Source organism: Eublepharis macularius, chromosome 6 (assembly GCF_028583425.1).
Source record: "Eublepharis macularius isolate TG4126 chromosome 6, MPM_Emac_v1.0, whole genome shotgun sequence".
Lineage (NCBI taxonomy): Eukaryota > Metazoa > Chordata > Lepidosauria > Squamata > Eublepharidae > Eublepharis > Eublepharis macularius.
In genome coordinates this window covers 134,819,381-134,838,492 of record NC_072795.1, presented here as the reverse complement: position 1 = coordinate 134,838,492, position 19,112 = coordinate 134,819,381, and the positions used below count along the sequence as shown (strand labels likewise).

Genomic DNA, 19,112 nt, shown 5'->3' with positions numbered 1-19,112 from the left:
GAAAATTAGGTAACAGAGAGGAGAAATGAGAGCCTAGCCAGAATGAGAACATTTAAACCAGAGGAGTTATCTGTACATGCCTAAAAATGATTACCACCAGGTGTGTCTTTCCAAGCATTGAGTAAAACAGGTAATATGATCAGTAATAGGTGCAGAGAAGAAAAGGGTAAACCGACGAGGCTAATCATCACCGTACCTAGTTGTTCACTTTGCCCCAAGAATATACGGGTCAAAGTATATGGGTTTAAACACACATTTAGTAAAGATTTTACATGCGTCATAAATATTTGGATCTTGTTTGGAACAGAAATATTTTAAAATCTACAAGCCAAGTATTACACACACTGTTTCAAATTAAACAACTGCTGTAAATATCTAATTTGGGTAGAACAAAGAGGAACAAGCAAAGTATGGTTTGTTTACAACAGCAAGCCAAAAAACAAGAGAACTCAGTATTCTTGTCTTGAAGACATCCTTACAGCGTTAGTTCATTCTTTTGACTGTGACAGAACATTCTTTTGGCAGCATTCAACTTCTTAACGTGCACGAAAGACCACTGTAAGAGTTTATGGAAATATTCAACAACATACACACAACTTCCAAACATATTTTTAAAACCTAATGTTACAAAGAGTATGATAGGCAACCACTGACTCTCCGGCTGGATATTCTACCAGAGGCCAAGGATGCCTGATCATTTTAACAAGGGATGGCTAATTGATGGCTCAAGTGCCTGATCCAACACCCAGAACAACTTTATCTAGCTTCCTGCAATACTATCAAATCAATGCATGGTAACATTTTTGCTCACACTTGAAAGGAAAAGCTACAGGTTATAAGCAACGTATTATCTTTATTACAGAAGGGCAGAAGGGCTCTGTGAGCCTGTCTGTGGTGAGGATCTTTCAGAAAGTACGTTTATTCTTCAGCCATTCCCGTCCCCCCAAATCAATGACCTTTTGCCATCTGAGACTCTGGACTAGTGACTGGAGAAGAGAAAGTCAATCGTTCAGCACATCTTTCTACATTATATAAGAATAGCAACTTGGAAGAGCAGTAACTAGACACTTTAACTGAAGAGAAGTCTTAACTGTAAAAGAAAAAGCACAAAAAGATCCTCTTTGTTATTTTATGCTTTCCAAAAAAACAGTAAGAACTTCGTTTTTTTAAAAAACTGACAAGAGGTGAGTAGAAAGGGCAGAATATTCCACTTAGCAACATATTCAGCACTGAAGAAAAGCTGCAAAAAGATCCATGCAGTTTTCATAAACCTCGCAACCCTCAAACTATTGAACATTTTCCCATACCAAGCAGAAGAGAAAGGAAACATTCTGGGTCCAAATGAATGATTTGTCGCAAGAGTCGGTGCAAGTCACGTTGGCCTCCTGAAGTCCAACATCATAATCGGAGTCCCTATGTCCGTGAGTAAAAGTAACAAAATCTTCACAAGAGCAAAGGATCATGATTTGACAAAAATGAGGAGAGCTGTGAAATCCAAGAAATAAGATTATGTTCTGGCCTTGTGGTTTCCAGGGCAAATGTATGTATTTTCAAAAAGAAAAAGGAAAAACCTGATTCATTCACTGCAACATCAAGGTGGCAGTAAACACAGCCCATCAACCCATCCTACTTCAGAGAACCACTTCTACTTCACCATCCCTTAGCACCGGAGTCAGGCATGATTTTAATTTGGTTGAAATGATCAGCATACATCTCCAACATTGTTAGGTACGACCTGTCATCTAACAACCAAAACTCTACACTCGTTCTGTGGATGCACTAGCAGGTAAAAGTTTGAAACAGAGTGAGAAATTCGAGCACCGGGGTCCAGTTTAACAGAATCCCATAAACTTTTTCTTTTCTTTTTTTTAAAAAAAGAAAAAACATCATTGTGCAGCTTTCCACGCCGTTGATTTCTTGAGACTCCAGGGAACCGTATAGCCCCGGTTACTGGTCTGCAACACAGGAACGTGTAGATCTGGCCCAATTCCCAAGCTTTTCTAACCAAGCTTTGCAAAGTTTCCCAACCCAAGCGAGCTGCATGCAGGGGCTTTTGCTGCATTCTTTGTAAGCCCAACCAGCAGCGCGTATGTTTTTCTTTAGAGCCTCACAACCAGATCTAATAGTAAAAGCATTTAATTGGCATATGATCCTGAGATTAAATGTTTGAGGACATTACTATAAGGTACAAAGTCTCAAGAAAACAGACTTATATGCAACCTATTATTGGGAGCTACTGCAAGCTGAAATCACTAGGGGTGTGCATCCCGAAAAGATCTGGGTTTCCCACTTCCAGTTTACTGGAAGCGGGGGGGGGGGGATCGGAAATACCAGAATTCCGGTATTTACTTGCTTCAGTATGCTCCGTAGATTCAGAGCATACTGAAGTGAGGGGGAGCTAAAGATTTACATGTCCACTCCAACAAAATGCCAGACATGTACCAACTACTCACACAATATTTAAATAAAGAGGAACTTGCCACTTATGAAAGACAGTTTTTTTTATTACATCAGCCAAATATTTCTATTCTGAAAGTAATGAATTTTGCATATTCTTCCCTCAAAGTCATATGTGGATTTTCTGAAACTCTAAAATCTTTTTACAGGCTTCAAGGTGGTCCTTGTGTTTACTGCTTGGTGGGCTACTGATGCAATCATGAGCAATAAGGTCATTTTTAAGAACCCCAGAAGTTTTATCCCCAAGGGATAATGTATCAAGTTTCCATATTTAGACTTTATTTTTCCATTTTAGCGGACCAAGTATAACAACTGTATTCTGTAACTAGAGAATATTATCCATCATAAATCTTCATGAGACATACCAGAAAAGTTTATCAATTATTACTTTTAAAATTGCTGGCTTATCCACCACAGACTTCTGCAAAGTCATATGGCAGAAGGCAAAACTGTTCCCTCGGCTGTAAATATTGCAAGTCTCACACAATAAAGCTCTCATATTCAGCAATTTTTATCATAAAAAGGTTATTGAAAGCTGGCTGTTGCATGTTATGCTGAAGCATCTTAATTCAGCAAAGTACATTTACACGACCCATTTAAAGCCCTCTGAAATCAATAAAAGAATTCACGTCCAAATACAAGGAGACTTAAATTAATTTGTCCTAAATCCAAGGGTTTACTGAGCCAGCAAGATCAGTAGCCCATCTACCGATTATCCACATGCTCTCAGACATGCATAGTACCTCTGCTAACAAGAAGTGCTGCCACTAATTCAGCAGTAGCAGCAAACAACCAGGATAGATAAGCAATTTTTTTCTATTCATCTAGCAGCCAAGAGCTGGACATCTATCTTGCCACTTTTGGGTGCTGTGGTTTGTCTAAAACATTGTATACACTTATAATAACGCTCTATTTTGAGAACATTTTTACCAATAAAAAAAACATGAAGAGTCACAGCTTTTACAGCAGAAGCTGCACCTTAAGAACTGAAGCTATTTACTCACATCTCTAATTTTAAAGAGACGCAGAGAAGTTAGCCGTGTTAGTCTGTAGTAGCAAAATCAAAGAGTCCAGTAGCACCTTTAAGACTAACCAATTTTATTGTAAGCTTTTGAGAATCATAGTTCTCTTCGTCAGATGCATGACGTCACATGCATCTGACGAAGAGAACTGTGACTCTCGAAAGCTTATGCTACAATAAAATTGGTTAATCTTAAAGGTGCTACTGGACTCGTTTTGATTTTAAATAGAATCACACACATCTACATAACTCAGGTCTTCAAAGAAAGAGTCTGTCTGATCTTTGCCTTATTGTCATTTTAAAATAGGGGGATAGCAACTCTTACCCATAGACACATAAGACACACAGATTGTGGATTGTGAGGTTTGGCTCACATTCATTTCCAATGCAGATGCCCAGCACAATGGGAAAATATGCAGAATATGAACCTCCCATGAAGTCAATTCCCACATATTACAACATCACTGGTACGTGGCTTTTTACATCCAAAAAGGGATCTTAGAAGTCAAAAATAAATTCGATATTCACGGCTAACCAGGATTCTGAATTTAGACTTTCCATGCTCAGATCCTAACCTCTACTCCATCTGATTTTGTATGTTTTAAAATCCTAATTAAAAATAAAAAGCAAAGGATAAATACCACTCCCCTCTTTTGTGAAATCTTGACTTGGTTGCAATTACTTTCCTCTTATCCAGACTTCCTCACGTGAGCTGAATAGCATCACTCACCAATAAGCAGAACACTCAAGCAGCCCTTGTACTGTATTATCTAAGTTGAACAAAAAGGACTTTTTAGCTTACGTTTTAAATGTCGCAAACATTTGAGTGTGGTGACCTTTCCTTTCTTGTAGAGAGGTGCCAAGGTGCCTGCACTGACTCTCATTTCAAATACTCCAAGACATCTCTTCTTCTCTTCTATTCCCATTTACAAATTAGGAGCAACCCTCCTGACAAAAGTGGTTTATTTACTTAGCTACGGCTAAGCACATGCCTTCCTTCTGGGACCCACTGAGGTTCAACATGAAAGGATTAGAGTAAAAAATGCAGAGACTGCTGTATTCCTGTATCTTTCACTGCACCAGGAGTGGTTACTTTTGCCATGTGTCTGAACTGGATGTGACTGGACTATCCACTTCACTCCCAACAGAGAGAAATGGCAGAATTACCCATGCTCGGAGGAAACATTACTAGAAAATGAGCTCCTCCTGTAGACATGCAGTTCCTATTCTTATACACCCTAAACCAGGCCTTTTGTAGAATAACCTGTGCCCAGTTCTGAATCCAGAAAGTTGCATGTTTCAACTATCAGAAACTTGAGAAATACTGTCTCAATACTCAATACTTGGTTTATACCCTGCCTTCCTCCCCAGTGAGGACCCAAAGTGGCTTACAGAGACAAATCCCCGGGGGGGGGGGGGTGAGTTCCAAAGTTTTGGTCACAAGGAAGAAGGTCCTTTCTTGGGTTGTCACCTGTTTAGCCTTATATGCAGGGGTCATTTCGTAGAAAAAGAGCTGGAGGAACTCATTAGCATAACTCATTAGCATATGCCACACCCCTTGCCATCACCGGAAGTGTGTCATTAGCATAAATGATTTGCATATGCCACACCCCCTGACATCACCTATCCTGGCTGTTTTGGACCCAATCCTGGACATTCAGGCACAAAATTGGGCCCCAAATGGCAAAAAGGGGCTGAAAATCGCCAAAAACGGGCACAAAATGGTCAGGATCGGGCCACTGCTGAGTGGGAGAGTGATCCACCACTCGTCAGAGGCCCGATTTGGGCTGTTTTGGCCCCAATCCAGGCTGAAACGGGCCCAAAATGGCCGAGAGTCAGGTGGGCTGGGCCACCTGACATGTGACCTCTTTGGGGAACTGTGGGAACTGAGATCCTGTGCATTCCCCCTCAAATGGCAGGTCATTCCCCCTGCTTATATGGCAGGTCACCTGAAGCAAGGCCTCTGAAAATAATCGGAGTTGATGAGTAGGTTCTTATTGGAGAAGGCAGTCCTTAAGATATGCTGATCCCAAGCCATTTTGGGCTTTAAAGGTCAACAGCACCTTGAATTGGGTCCAGAAACAAATTGGAAGCCTGTGCAGAGGGAACAATATTGGAGTAATACGGTCCCTACGACCCACTCCAGTAAATATTCTGCCCACAGTATTCTGTACCAAATATAACTTCCGGACAATCTTCAACGGCAGCTCCATATACAGCACATTGCAGCAGTCCAGCAGCAAGACTATCGTATGCACAAAAATGGAAAACTCCAAAATTGCCTACAATGGAGAAATGGCAAGTAAAAGTTTTGGAGTTTGTGTCAACGGCAAAACTTATTTCACTGATTAGAGAAAAGACATTAGCTACATTTTTGGCTGAATAGCAACCATTTGCATGAAATAGATAATAATGATTTGATGATATCTGGATTTATGGATTAAGTATCATGAACAATAAAAAAAGAGGGCTCTTGTGTTTAACAAAATAAGCGAGACTTTGAAAACTATATATAGTGGTTGCGGAGAAAATCGGAACTCAATTTGTAGTTTAGTTTTTGTCTTTTTCTTTTTCTTATCTTGCTAAACTGTATTTTCTGTTTTTTATTATTAGCTGTTTGTTATTTCACATCTATATGTACTGTTATTGTGGGTTTTTCAGATTGTTATTTTTAATCTTTTTATGTTTCCTATTTATAGCTTAAATAAAATTTGTAAACAGGAAGAGCTGTCCGTTGCGAGAGAGAGAGAGAGAGGAAAAGCATCTATGTGGCAGACAGTATCATGTTTAAACAGGGCATCAGTTAAGCCAGGAAGGAGAAGCAGTTGTAAGTGGGGAGGTGCACTTGGACATACCAAGTTTAAAAACAAAACAAAAAACATACCTGAAAAATGTCTTATTGGCATGTTTGGAGTGTATTCAGGAATCTGGATTGATATCCAAGATTCCTATCCTGATTAATCCTGAAAATATTCATGAATAGTCAGGGCTGCCATTTAAAAAGTTGTTTCTCTCCGTCCTGCAGGTTTTCCAGGGCAAAAGGATGGAAGGGGAAATAGGAGGCTCTCACACAAAGCAATTCTGCACAAGCAGACCTCTCGGCCGAGTGCCCCGTGCCTTACTTCCGCTGCCAGGTTGGTTCTGTTGGGCTTTCTTGATTCTTTGTGCATCGGGAGGCTTTTGGTCAGCAGTTGCTCTTCTGAGTTTGGCTAAGATAGCTGTACCCTGGAGAAAGCACTGGGTTTTCTCCCCCATAGGAAATAATGGAGAGTAGTTGTTCAGAGGCCTGTAGAATTGGACCCCTTGACCCAATCAACTTGAAACTTGAGAGGTTGTGGCCTTGGATAAAGATATAAGCTGGGAGTCTCTCTACATGAGATGCTTCGGCGCGTGTTTGTTAAGTATAGAGAGATGCAATGTTAGCAGGGAAGAGTAGTTGAAAAAGACAGAGGGGGCAGAGATCGCTCCTCAAAGAGTTTGTTAATTTCATCTTCGCCTCTCAAAGGCTCTGTCAATTTCACCTCTTCAGTCTAAAAACTGTGTGAGATCGCAACCAGAGGGCAGCGAGGAATGGAAAGAGGCTGGAGCTGCCTTCCAGAGCTGGGCTTGGACCTGGAGAGGTTACAATGGGCTGAAGTCTCCCTTCTGGCATTTCACAGCCCCTTCACATAGCTCCTTTGCCCTGCCACCAGCTCTGTCTTTTCAAAGTATCTTCCCGGTTACCATTGCACCTCCCAACACATGTTCTTCACATGTCAGATGTCTCATGTAGAGATGCAGAGAAGTTAGCCGTGTTAGTCTGTGGTAGCAAAATCAAAAAGAGTCCAGTAGCACCTTTAAGACTAACCAATTTTATTTTAGCATAAGCTTTCGAGAATCAAGTTCTCTTTGTCAGATGCCTGATACAGATACATGTAGAGAGATTCAGAACAACTGTGGCCTTGGATAAAGGTATACGCTGACTCAGGTTTTTTGGGGGGTCAGTTAGGATTTGGGGCATCAAGGTGGGGTAGGAGTCTTGTTTTAATCAAGTAAACAAGCCCCCTTTCTTGGCCCCCACAAAGCATTGGAGCACTTCTGCACAAAGCTCAATGATGTCACCTCAGGAAGTGCCGTCATCGTGCCCTGGCGGGAGAGTGCCCACTCCATGCTCGTCTGCTGGTGGTGGGTGACTGACAGGTAGTTTGCAACCTCACACTGATTGCCAGCAATTGGTGAGCAATGGGGCAAACCACTGGGAGACTGCCTGCCACCAGCAGGCACCTGGGAACCCTAATTGATATTGTGACAAGGGCTGGGGTACAAAGAAGGGAAGAAGAGGCCTGAATGCGGGGGTTATGCGACTGAATTCAGTTTAAAGAGGAAGTTTACCTCAGAGATCTCCCCTCTCAGTTCTCTCTCATCTTTCCCCATCAGAACAGAGAAGGACCACAAATTAAAATCAGTAAGAAGCAACACTGACAGTCACAATAAGTTTTAAAAAGGGGTGACAGTCGGGCACTAACCATAACAAGGGCTTACCTACACCCACGTGGATAGGAAGGGGTATTAAATCTGAAGAAGATATTAATATCTGAGGAAGGAACCTGTTTTGTTTATAGAATCCTGGGATGATTTTCACTTGTTTTTACATTTCAATAGGGGTAGAATGAAACAGCTAGTTCCAGTCAAAAACTCTAACTAGGGTTGTTAAACTTCAATTCCTTCCCCTGCACAGTTCCTTATTTTAAAGAAAATACACTTTCAAGAGTTAATATCTTAATAGCACTATCACTTGAAATGACAGGAAACTGAAATCTTTGCATAATATATTGATTTTTCCCCTGAATGGAAAGTTTTATGTATCAGCATGAGAAAAGTGCTTCACATAAACTCAAGACTTTAAGCACATGAGATAAAAGCAGTGTGGCTCCTTCAGATGTGTCCGGGGTCTACAGCCCAGCCCCCAAACTTACCTGGAGAGAAGGACGGGAGACCCCCGGGAGACAGCGACCCAGGTGCCTCAGCAGACAGCCAGGCCCAGCACCAGCCAGCCCCAGGGGGAAGGGAAGAGACACCCAAGCCTCAGAGGGTTAGAAGGAGCAGGTGGAGGCCAGCCAGCCCCACCCTCCAGTGGGAGGCCAAGTAAGAAGACTGGGGGCAACCCAGAGGGGGTTAGAGAAAACAGAGAGGGTCAAGATGGTGGGGACAGGCAGCCAGCAGCGGGCCAAGCTGAAGTCTTACCAGCCAAGGAAGAGAAGCAGCCTCAGCAGCTCAGAGCCATGCCCCAGCCTGCAGCCCAGCTGGAAAGCACTAACCTAGCCCAGGGGATGCTAGGAGCTAAGCAGCTCCAGGTGGAGCTGCCTGAGGCATTTGGTGGGAGATGGACAGCCAGTCAAGGAGGCTCAGCTGGGTCTGCCTTCAGCCGTCAGATCAGCCAGGGAGGCTGGACAGCCAGCCAACGAGGCACAGGTGGACCGGCCCAGTGCTTCCAGCCAAATGAGCACAGGTGCAGCTGCCTAGGCCAGCTAGGGCCATGGGTGGAAGGCAGCAGGAGGGCGTAGTTAGCAGGTAGAGCATGGCTAGGCTGAAGGGATAAAAGGGAAGCACACCTACAGGGAGGGGTGGGTTCAGTAGGAGCAATGGAGTGGAGTTGGAGTGGAGCAGAGCGGAGGCAAGGAGGAGAGTCGATGAAGGAGGAGATGGCGGAGATCAAAGCGGGTGAGTGGCACAGGTTGAGCAGGCCAGCGAGTGGACTGAGAGGGAGTCTGGGTGAGGTACACCACCCCTCCTTCCACAGAGCAGGGTCCTGCAGCATCCCTGGCGCCCCTCTGATGTCAGGGCCGGTCAGACCGGGGCCCCACCCAGCGGCAGCCTCCGCAAGCCCTGACAAGATGCTAAAACTGTCTTTCATTTAACACTCTTATTTACACAGATTTATGAATGAGACTCATCCTTTGAGCAATACACTGATTACATAATAAAGCAAATACTTTGATAAAGTGTTTAAGTACCAGAAAGTTGAACCATGCAACAAGCAGGCTTGCCACTTGACCCTTATTTCTTTCAGAAATATTCACAGAAAAAGAGACAAAAACTACAAACAGCAAATTTATATAAAAAAATATACCCACCCTGTCACTCATAAAGAACGGATAATGTCCTGACACGTCTGAGACATTTTTTTTTAGGGCCTCACAACAACATATTCCTTATTTCCGATGGCAGCCCCTGCTGTAGCCACGTCCTGAAGCCAGAGACCATCACTGTGGCTTAATCTAGCAAGCAAGAAAAACAGCTGGAGATGAAACATCTCTCAAGCCTGGAAGCCGGAATTTTATAGTGTTCCCTTAAGGAAAAGTTTCCATCAGCTAAGCTTCAGTCAGGCTCCCCACTCACACGCGCGCACACACACGGACAAATAGAGAGCCACTCCTGGGCTGAAGAAAGGAAGATCAATTTCAGACAGCATTCAAGACTTACTACCTCACAGCTTGGCATGGAAGAACCATCCCTGGAGTATCTTTTACAGGAAAGACGATGGGAAAGCAGCAAGGCTTTCTTTCTGGCGGTACATGCTAGTGCATAGTACCAGCACCTTTCCCCCCAGAACTAGCATCTTTTTCGGCTAGCAGGCTTGGGCCCTCAAGGGGGAAATATCATGAGTACCTGCGTCTCTCTTTTTAGAAAAAAGCACTGGAAAGCAATAATCCAACTGGTGTGTGTGTGTGTGTGTGTGTGTGTGTGTGTGTGTGTGTGTGTGTGTGTGTGTGTGTGTGTGTGTGCATGTCATTCTTTATTCTGGGCTTGCTGGCTTGTTTACACACATACGGATTATCATACAAAATGTTCCTTGCAAAATACTGCCAGTCATCTTTATGGTTCTCTTATCAATATATAGAGCTGTACGGAGCATCACAGGGTGTGTGTGCATGCATTCACAGCACAAAGCTTTCACAGTACATGCAAGTATACTCCTTTACAAAGGCAGCTACTTAGTATGTGACGTACACAATATTTTTATCCCTTCCCTTCCTCCAAGGGGCTCAAGCCAATGTACTTGGTTTCCCACCGCCTTTTGATCATGCCAACAACCCTGTGAAATAGGCTAGGCTGAAGATGTGAATGAAAAAAGTCACCTAATGTAGTCCATGGCCGAGCAAGGATCCAAACCCAAATCTCTCTGGTCCTAGCTGCTACACCACACTGGCTCAGCTACAGCTTCCTGTCCCAGTTTTGCGCCCTCTAATTTTAGCAACTGGCCAAAAAGAAGTTGCTGGGTGAGAAAAGTCCCACTCCTAATCAGAGGGTGTAAAAGCCTGATTCTTGCAGGACAGTGGTACTGACACATCTTCCCTCCTGCCCAGGGCATTTTTTCTGGGGAAAGAGGTGGTGGAACTCAGTGGGTTGTCCTCGGAGAAAATGGTCACATGGCTGGTGGCCCTGCCCCCTGATCTCCAGACAGAGGGGAGTTGAGATTGCCCTCCGCGCCGCTAAGCGCGGCAATCTCAACTCCCCTCTGTCTGGAGATCAGGGGGCGGGGCCACCAGCCATGTGACCATTTTCAAGAGGTTCCGGAACTCCGTTCCACCGCGTTCCTGCTGAAAAAAAGCCCTGCTCCTGGCCACTGCTCTCAGATTACTCCATTCAGCTTTTTTTTAAAAAAGTCAAGTGATATACACACACAAGGGTGTTCTTGATTTTGTGAGATACTTAATATTTGCCATGGTCAAATAAGCAATCTTCTGACTATTAAACTTCTGGCTACTAAACTTCAACTTAGACCCTTAGTATCAATTCAAACCAATGCTGCAGCATGAATGTAAAACATTTCTCAGGTTTTTTTAATAGTATATGCAGCATGTTTTCTGATGGTACTGAATTCTTCTAAAATATCTACAGCAGCTCCACATAAAGGACACAGCAGTAGTCAGTCCTTAAGGTTTGAGAAGTATGAATGACAATTTCCAAAACCTATGTGGTAGAAAATGCCATCAAGCCAGAGGCAACATATGGCAACCCTGCAGGGTTTTCAAGGCAGGAGACATTCAGAGATAGTTTGCCATTACCTTCCTCTGCATAACAACCCTGGGCTTCCTTGGGGGTTTCCCACCCAAGTACTAAGCAGTGCCAACCCTGCTTAACTGCTGAGCTGGGATGAAATTGGTCTAACCAGGGCTATCCAGGTCAGACTAGATCCTATATAAGAAGGGAAAAATGGCACCATTCTCCAAAAGCAGGGCTGGTGAAAGATGCTCCTGGCCACCACAAAACAGGGTTGCATCTATGTGTGACTGTTGTTCATCAAGTGTTCCTCTGTGTAGTCACACATGGGAAATGAGCATGCGCAGGTTGCAGTTCCCATGTGGGACTGCACAGAAGACACGACAATGAACGTAGGCTTCCTGGAAATGCTGTGGTTCCAGGCACGCAGACTTGAGGAACTCAGCTTGGTTGAACACATATATTAGAACAAGGCTAATATATCTAGACAGAACATAGATACATTACCCAAGATTCTGACTGGATTCCAAGTAAACAACTTCATCTTGCCTCTACTATACCAGCGACCAGTTCATTGCTAATATGAACTTCAATACTATATAATTTAACTAGTGCCAAATCAGAGTTCTGCACTGTATAGCTAAAAAACTATTTAGTTTTGCTTCAGCTGATCCGCCTTAAAATCATCCTAGAGCGCAAGCACAATTTGTCAATTTCCTATGAACTTTCCCAGGCCTGATAGGCTTGATATTAGAGACTTGCAGGCAATGCTATTGCATCCATTCATCTCTGACAGGAGTAAACCTTTTAAATCTATTTCATTGTTTATTAATATCCTAGTGTAAGATCAACTACAATTTAGTATTTATGTAGCACTATGGAGATTCAAAACACTTCACTTACTTTGTACTGCCGCAATCCTTACAAAAACCCTGAGAAACGATCATCACACCCTTGATGGAGAAATAGGCCAAGGTTGAAACACACACATGCACCAAAAAAAAAAAAAAAAAAAGGCCAGTAGCTTCCCCAAGGGCTAGCAAGCTCAAGCCAGAAGTAAGGCCTGAACCACAAGCTTTCTGGTTTACATTTTTCACCACTACATCACACCAACTCTGTTTATACCAACTTGTTTGGTTCTTCTCTTATATTTATTTATACTCCACCTTTGTCCCCAATGGGGACCCACTGCAGCTTACAATGTTCTCTTTTTCTCCATACAACTCTGTGAGGTAAGCTACGCTGAGTGTGTGAGACTGGCCCAAAGTCAGCCCGCAAGCATCCACTGCAGAACGGGGATTCAATCCTGGGTTTCTCCAAAATCTTAGTCTGAGATGTTAAACCACTACACCTCACTGGCTCTTCTCTGAGAAGTGAGCATGTAACAAGAGAAAACAAGGAAGTTCCTTATTTGCTATCACTTTTAAAAGCCCAGAACTATTTTGAGCGGCCAAGGATTACGGTAGGCAAAACACGCTCCTCTATTCCTCCTTAATAAAGCATTCTATTTCTAAAACGCAACACAAATACCACTTAACACATCATTCGCTTCGGACCCCATTCTTGGAACCTGCTTACCAAAGCAACACCTTCAGGCTAATTTTCACACGGCAGATCACAGGGTACGAGATGCCGAGAAACTCAAGATGCAGTTTGAACACCGCGTCACACCCACATGTTGCTAGCATGTTCTCTCCTCACCCCATGGCGAGCTCTTCCCATTCCAGATCTAGACCACAGTGGGACCCCCCGCCCTCGGCCAGCCCAAACAAAAATACTCTAGAGAAAGAAGTATGGGGATTCATTGTTTTCTGCAAAACGTTTAAACCACCCCCACACAGCATTTCTTTGTGGGGAATATGGAAGGGGGAGGCCGAAGCGCCTTCTGGTGAACACCACAATCCTGTTCCAGGGCCGAAACAGCACAATAGGGGGAGGGGGCGCATACAAGTAATGTATGATTGTGAGAAGAGTCCAAAGGATGGGTCCAGGGACCACCGCCCTGTGAAGTCCATCCTTATGCAAGAAGGATTTCAAAGAAGTGGAGTGGAGCAAACCTAAAGATGCAGTAAAAAGAAAAACTCTTATGAAGAAATGGGAGCATAAACCAGTAAGACAAAGCTAAACATCAATTTTAAAAAGACGGAACAAAATACATTCTATACAGTCTGCACATATTAGGCCAACAGAACATGTCTAGAAGTTAAGTACATTTTTATTTAATTCAACTTCTATGCAGAGCATATCATAAGGAAAGTTGGATTAGATTCCAAAGAAGGTGGAGTGAAAATTGGTGGAAGGAACATTAATAATTTGAGATATGCAGATGACACCACGTTACTGGCGCTGGAGAAAAACACACGCAGAAGCAGATAGAATATGCTACAGAACCCACTGGAGGACCTATGAAGCGGAAATGAAAGCAGCCAAGAAACGTTATTTTTCGGCAACTATTGCGTTGGCTAGTTCACGACCATCCCAATTGTTTAAGATATCCTAACCCCTAAATCTGAACCTTCACAGTCCCAAGAACAATTAACTGAGAGGCCTTTGCTAAGTTTTTTGCTGATAAAATAACTCGAATACGCTCTGATCTAGATGCTAGCTGCAATGCAAGCGAGATAGAAGAAATGCCAAATACATCACGCAGCTTATATTTGGACTGCTTTGAACCAATCACAGTGACAGATCTTAAGATCTTGATGTCTATGAAAACCACTACTTGTGCGCTTGATCCTTGCCCATCCTGGCTGTTAACCTCAAATAAGGACCACATAAGTGAGCCACTAAGGTCTATTGTAAATCAGTCATTAACTCAGGGCAGCTTTCCCCAACAGCTCAAACAGGTAGTTATCCATCCGCTACTTAAAAAACCATCCCTAGACAAAAATAATGTGGCCAATTATCACCCAGTCTCTAATCTGCCCTTTCTGGGCAAAGTGGTTGAGAGAGCAGTCGCTGACCAACTCCAGACCTCCTTGGATAATTCTAACACTCTGGACCCTTTCCAATCAGGCTTCAGACCAGGGCATGGGACAGAGACAGCACTAGTAGCATTAGTGGATGATCTCCGTCTGAATATGAACAATGGCCATGCCTCCTTACTGCTTCTATTGGATCTGTCTGCAGCCTTTGATACTTTGATGACCATGCCATCCTGTTGAGGCATTTAGAAACAGAAGTGGGCATCAAAGGATGTGCCCTGGACTGGTTTAAATCGTTTCTCATGGAACGAACTCAAAGGGTTGCTGTCGGAGATCAGCTATCTCCAGAATGGGATCTTGTGGGTTCCGCAGGGCGCAATCTTATCTCCCATGTTATTCAACCTCTACATAAAGCCTTTAGGAGAACTCATTCGCTCATTCATTCAATATGCAGATGACACCCAACTCTATATCTCGCTATCCAGGTCCCCGCAGGATGCAGTGGAAATCTTAGATCACTGCCTGACCGCCGTGATGAAATGGCTGAAAAATAACAAATTGAAATTGAACCCAGACAAGACTGAAGTGATGCTTGTTGGGAAGACAGAGATCTTGAAAGACATTGTACTCCCCACTTTCGATGGAGTTTGTCTGACCCTTCCACCAGTTGTGTGCCTTGGAGGTGCTGCTGGGCTCTTGAAACGACTACTGATGAAGGTTTAAAGGAGAAAGTGCCAAAGCAGGATTACAGCTGAACATCAAGAAGACAAAAGTCATGATGATTACTGAGGAATTGCACAATTTTAGGCTTATCCCCTACCACCAGTTGTGTCAGCCTTGGAGGTGCTGCTGGGCTCTTGAAACGACTAGTGATGAAGGTTTAAAGGAGAAAGTGCCAAAGCAGGATTACAGCTGAACATCAAGACGACAAAAGTAATGATGATTACTGAGGAATTACACAATTTTAAGGTTGGCAATGAAGAAATTGAAATTGCTAAAGATTTTCTGTTCCTTGGCTCAATCAACAACCAAAAGGGAGACTGCAATCAAGAAATCAGAAGAAGATTGAGACTTGGAAGAGAAGCTGCGAAGGAGCTAGAGAAGATCTTTAAAGATAAAGATCTCTCTCTGGGAACCAAGATTAAGATAATCCAAACTATGGTATTTCCCTTAGTATAGGTACATGGGAAAGCTGGACAGTGAAGAAAGCAGACAGGAAGAAAATTGATTCATTTGAAATGTGGTGCTGAGGGAGAGTTTTGCAGGGACCGTGGATGGCAAAAAAGACCACTAAGTGGGTTCTAGATGACATCAAGCCTGAATTTTCCCTAGAACCTAAAATGACAAAATTGAGGCTATTGTACTTTGGTCACATCATGAGAAGACAAGACTCTCTGGAAAAGTCAATAACGTTAAGAAAAGTGGAAGGCAGTAGGAAAAGAGGAAGACCTAAAACGAGATGACTTCACTCAATAAAAGAAGCCACACCCTCCAGTTTGCAGGATCTGAGCAAGTCTGTTAACAATAAGATGCTTAGGAGGGTCACCATAGATCAGCGGCAACTTGACGGCACATAACACACATTCACTCTTTAGCATACTTTAGCTCACCTTTTGTCTTTAGAATGGACAAACAGGCCACACCTTCCAAAGAATGTTTTGTCTTTAGAAGAAAAATATTAACCTGCATTAACAATCCCAGCAGAACAAGGGTATGAAGACACTGATGTTATGCAGTTATCTCAAGAAAACGGTCTGAGTCAACAAAACCAGGCACAGAGCAAAGATAGAACAGCGATTACTAGCAGGAAGGGAAAAGGAAGGAAAACCAACAAAGCAGCATTGAATTTCTTCAGCAATAAACTTCTAGTCTTGGCAACTAGTAAACTATGAGTTGTGTGAACACTGAAAGGGTGAGATGGGGGAGACTCCACTCCGTTCCCACCCCCATGTCACCACCCCAGTTCTGCGTGTGTGCCTTTCTACACAGGACAGGCAAAGGCGTTCCCTGGTTCGTAATCCAAGCTCCTCAAGCCTGGCGTCTTAAAACCCCAAGAGTGGGGAAAGGGGAAGAAAACGTATTTTGCTTGAAAGAGGGTTGAGATGGGAAGGCAGGAAAGAGAAGCGGCAGCCATAGGTGGGCAGGGAGGGGAATCTAAAAGGGTAGACACGAGTAGGTGAGGGTCAAACGACATGTATTCTACTCCTAAAGAGACAAAGAAAGCAAAGAAGTGGAAAGAGCAAGAGTCTGGTAGCACCTCTAAGACTAACACAATTGGTAGTAGGGGATGAGCTTTCCGGAAAAGAGCAAGAGCCCAGCAGTACCTCCAAGGCTGACACAACTGGTGGTGGGGGATGAGCCTAAAATTGTGCAATTCCTCAGTAATCATCATGACTTTTGTCGTCTTGATGTTCAGCTGTAATCCTGCTTTGGCACTTTCTCCTTTAAACCTTCATCACTAGTCGTTTCAAGAGCCCAGCAGCACCTCCAAGGCTGACACAACTGGTGGTAGGAGAGGAGCTTTCGCGAGGCACGGAATCTCATCCCCGACCACCAACTGGGTCAGCCTCGGAGGTGCTGCTGGGCTCTTGCTCTTTTCTACTGGTCCAGAGAGACTCACAGGGCTATACAGCAAAGGAGGTTTGCCGGAGAGCCGCGGGCGGGCGGGGGGCATCCGCGACCCAGATGGACCCCCCCCCCGTCTGAAAGGGGAGGGGGGGGAGGGATGGCGGGTCTCTCTAAGGCAGACGCGGGGAAGCAACGAGGGGAGCGGCAGGAGGGAACGGGCAAGCCCCTCCGCGTCCCCCGGGCGGCGTCGGCACTCACCTCGCTTCGCTTCTCCGCCGCCTCCTCCGGCCGTCAGGCAGCGGCGGTCCGCTCGGCCCCTGCAGGCTGCGCCGCCCAGCCGCGGCCCCACTTCCTGTCAGCGGGCGAGGGCGGCGGCGGCGGCGGCGGCAGGGGCTCGCCCTTCAAGCTGCAGGCGGAGCGGAGGTCGCCTCCGCCCCTCCAGCCCCGCCTCCGGCCCGCCCCGGCCGCTGACGGAGGACCCAGCGCCGTCCCCGCCCGGGCCGCCTCGCTCCTCCCGGCTCCGCCTCACGCCGCCGCTTGGGCCCGCGAGGCCTGCTTGGCGCAAGGCCGCAGCCGCGCGCCGGCGCTTCCTTGGCAACGGGCGGCGCCTCGGTGGGGCGTGCGAGGCGACGCGGGCATTGTGGCGGCTGCGGGGGGGGGGGGGGGAGCACAGGCGTGTCGACGCGCAACGCTGGATACAGACGTGTGAACACATTGCTGCCTCAGCACGCCGCACAGAAGTGTTCTGTCATGCTGCCATGACCACAGAGAAGGGTTACCATAGGGTTGTTCACCTTCAGGTGGTGGCTGGAATTGCGTAATTCCTTGGTAGTATATGTAGTAGCACAATAATAATTATTTTTCTAAAGCTAATCAAGGCTCTGAGTGTAAGTTGATTTCTCACTGAAATCCTAAACAGAGTTACTTCAGTCTAAGCCCACTGAAATCAATGGGCTTAAACCAGAGTAACTCTTCCTAGGATTTCACTGTAAGATTACACAGTGAACCAAGGGCTGCCAGGTGCCTGCTGGTGGCCGACAAACTCCATGTGATTTGAATCTTTGCCCACTGATCGCTGATAGCCTGAGCAAGTAGCCCTACCCAAGCTCTTCCCCCCCCCCCCCACGCAATGACATCCAGTTACATCAGAAACAACAGCATTGTGCCAGGGCCATCCAGGAAACAGGGGAAATGTGTTTGGAGGGTGCGTGAGAGAGGGCCTTTTTGGTGATATTCCCACGATTATGGAGGATTTGTCAATTTATTGTGTTTCTTGTGTCGGATGCTGGAAGCATGCACTATACACCATATAAAGGAAGGTAACCTGTCTTCTCAAGGAAACCAATATTTGTAAAAGAAGCCGCAAGTAAGACATTTTATATGTTTTAGTTTTATACAAGCTGGGTCCCTCCAGGAGAGCTCTCAAGACTGGAGTGGACTGATCTGCCCTTTTCCTTCTTCAGTTGACACTTAACTGCCACTCAAGGTTCCACATTCCTTGAGGATTTTCAGTCCTCACGTGGACATTTGGGCAAAGTGGTGGTTAGTTTACAAAGTCACTTATTTTGCATGCTTAAGGAATTCAGTTGGTACTAAGTGTCCTCTGCCTTAACTGTCAGTGGCCTAGTTTTGCTTTTTTTCCCCCATCCGTACATTTGACTGTTAAACAGCCACTTTACTATTAACCAGAGTGGTTTCTAATGATTTCTTCTTAGTTAAATTGTTTTTATATTCTGCCTTATATATTTTACAATACAAATGGCAAATCTGACAGTTAAGGGCTAATGCTTTTAGTAAGGACTGCAGCAGGGCAGATAAAAGTGTTGTGAGAAACTGGTACACCATCAGGCTAAATTCCTTGCCTGCCATTAGTGATTCCCAACTGGTAATATCCTATAAGGCAAAATGGGTAACTCAACAAGTAGTGGCAATATTATCTAGAGCTTTTACAACAGAAAACAGGGTTGCACCTACCTGAAACTGTTGTTCATTGAGTGTTCTGCACGGGCACACATGGGGACTGCGCATGCGCAGGCCTGCACATGCACAGTTCTTGTGGGACTGCACATAAGACACGATAATGAAAACAAGGTTGTACCTACATATAACTTGTTCATCAAGTGTTCTTCTGCACAGGCACACAATGGAACTGTGCATGC

At 44.7% G+C, this 19,112-nt stretch overlaps 1 protein-coding gene across 2 annotated transcripts in view; it reads right to left on the bottom strand.

Moving 5' to 3' along the window:
* The window catches only part of CSGALNACT2 (chondroitin sulfate N-acetylgalactosaminyltransferase 2), a 49,532-nt gene extending 32,194 nt beyond the window's left edge, over positions 1–17,338 (bottom strand). For both annotated transcript variants that reach the window (XM_054982477.1, XM_054982478.1), the window contains exon 1: positions 17,212–17,338. The gene's annotated coding sequence lies outside the window, so the exon portion shown is untranslated. The remainder of the gene's footprint in view (positions 1–17,211) is intronic.
* Between the last annotated feature and the right edge of the window lie 1,774 nt (positions 17,339–19,112).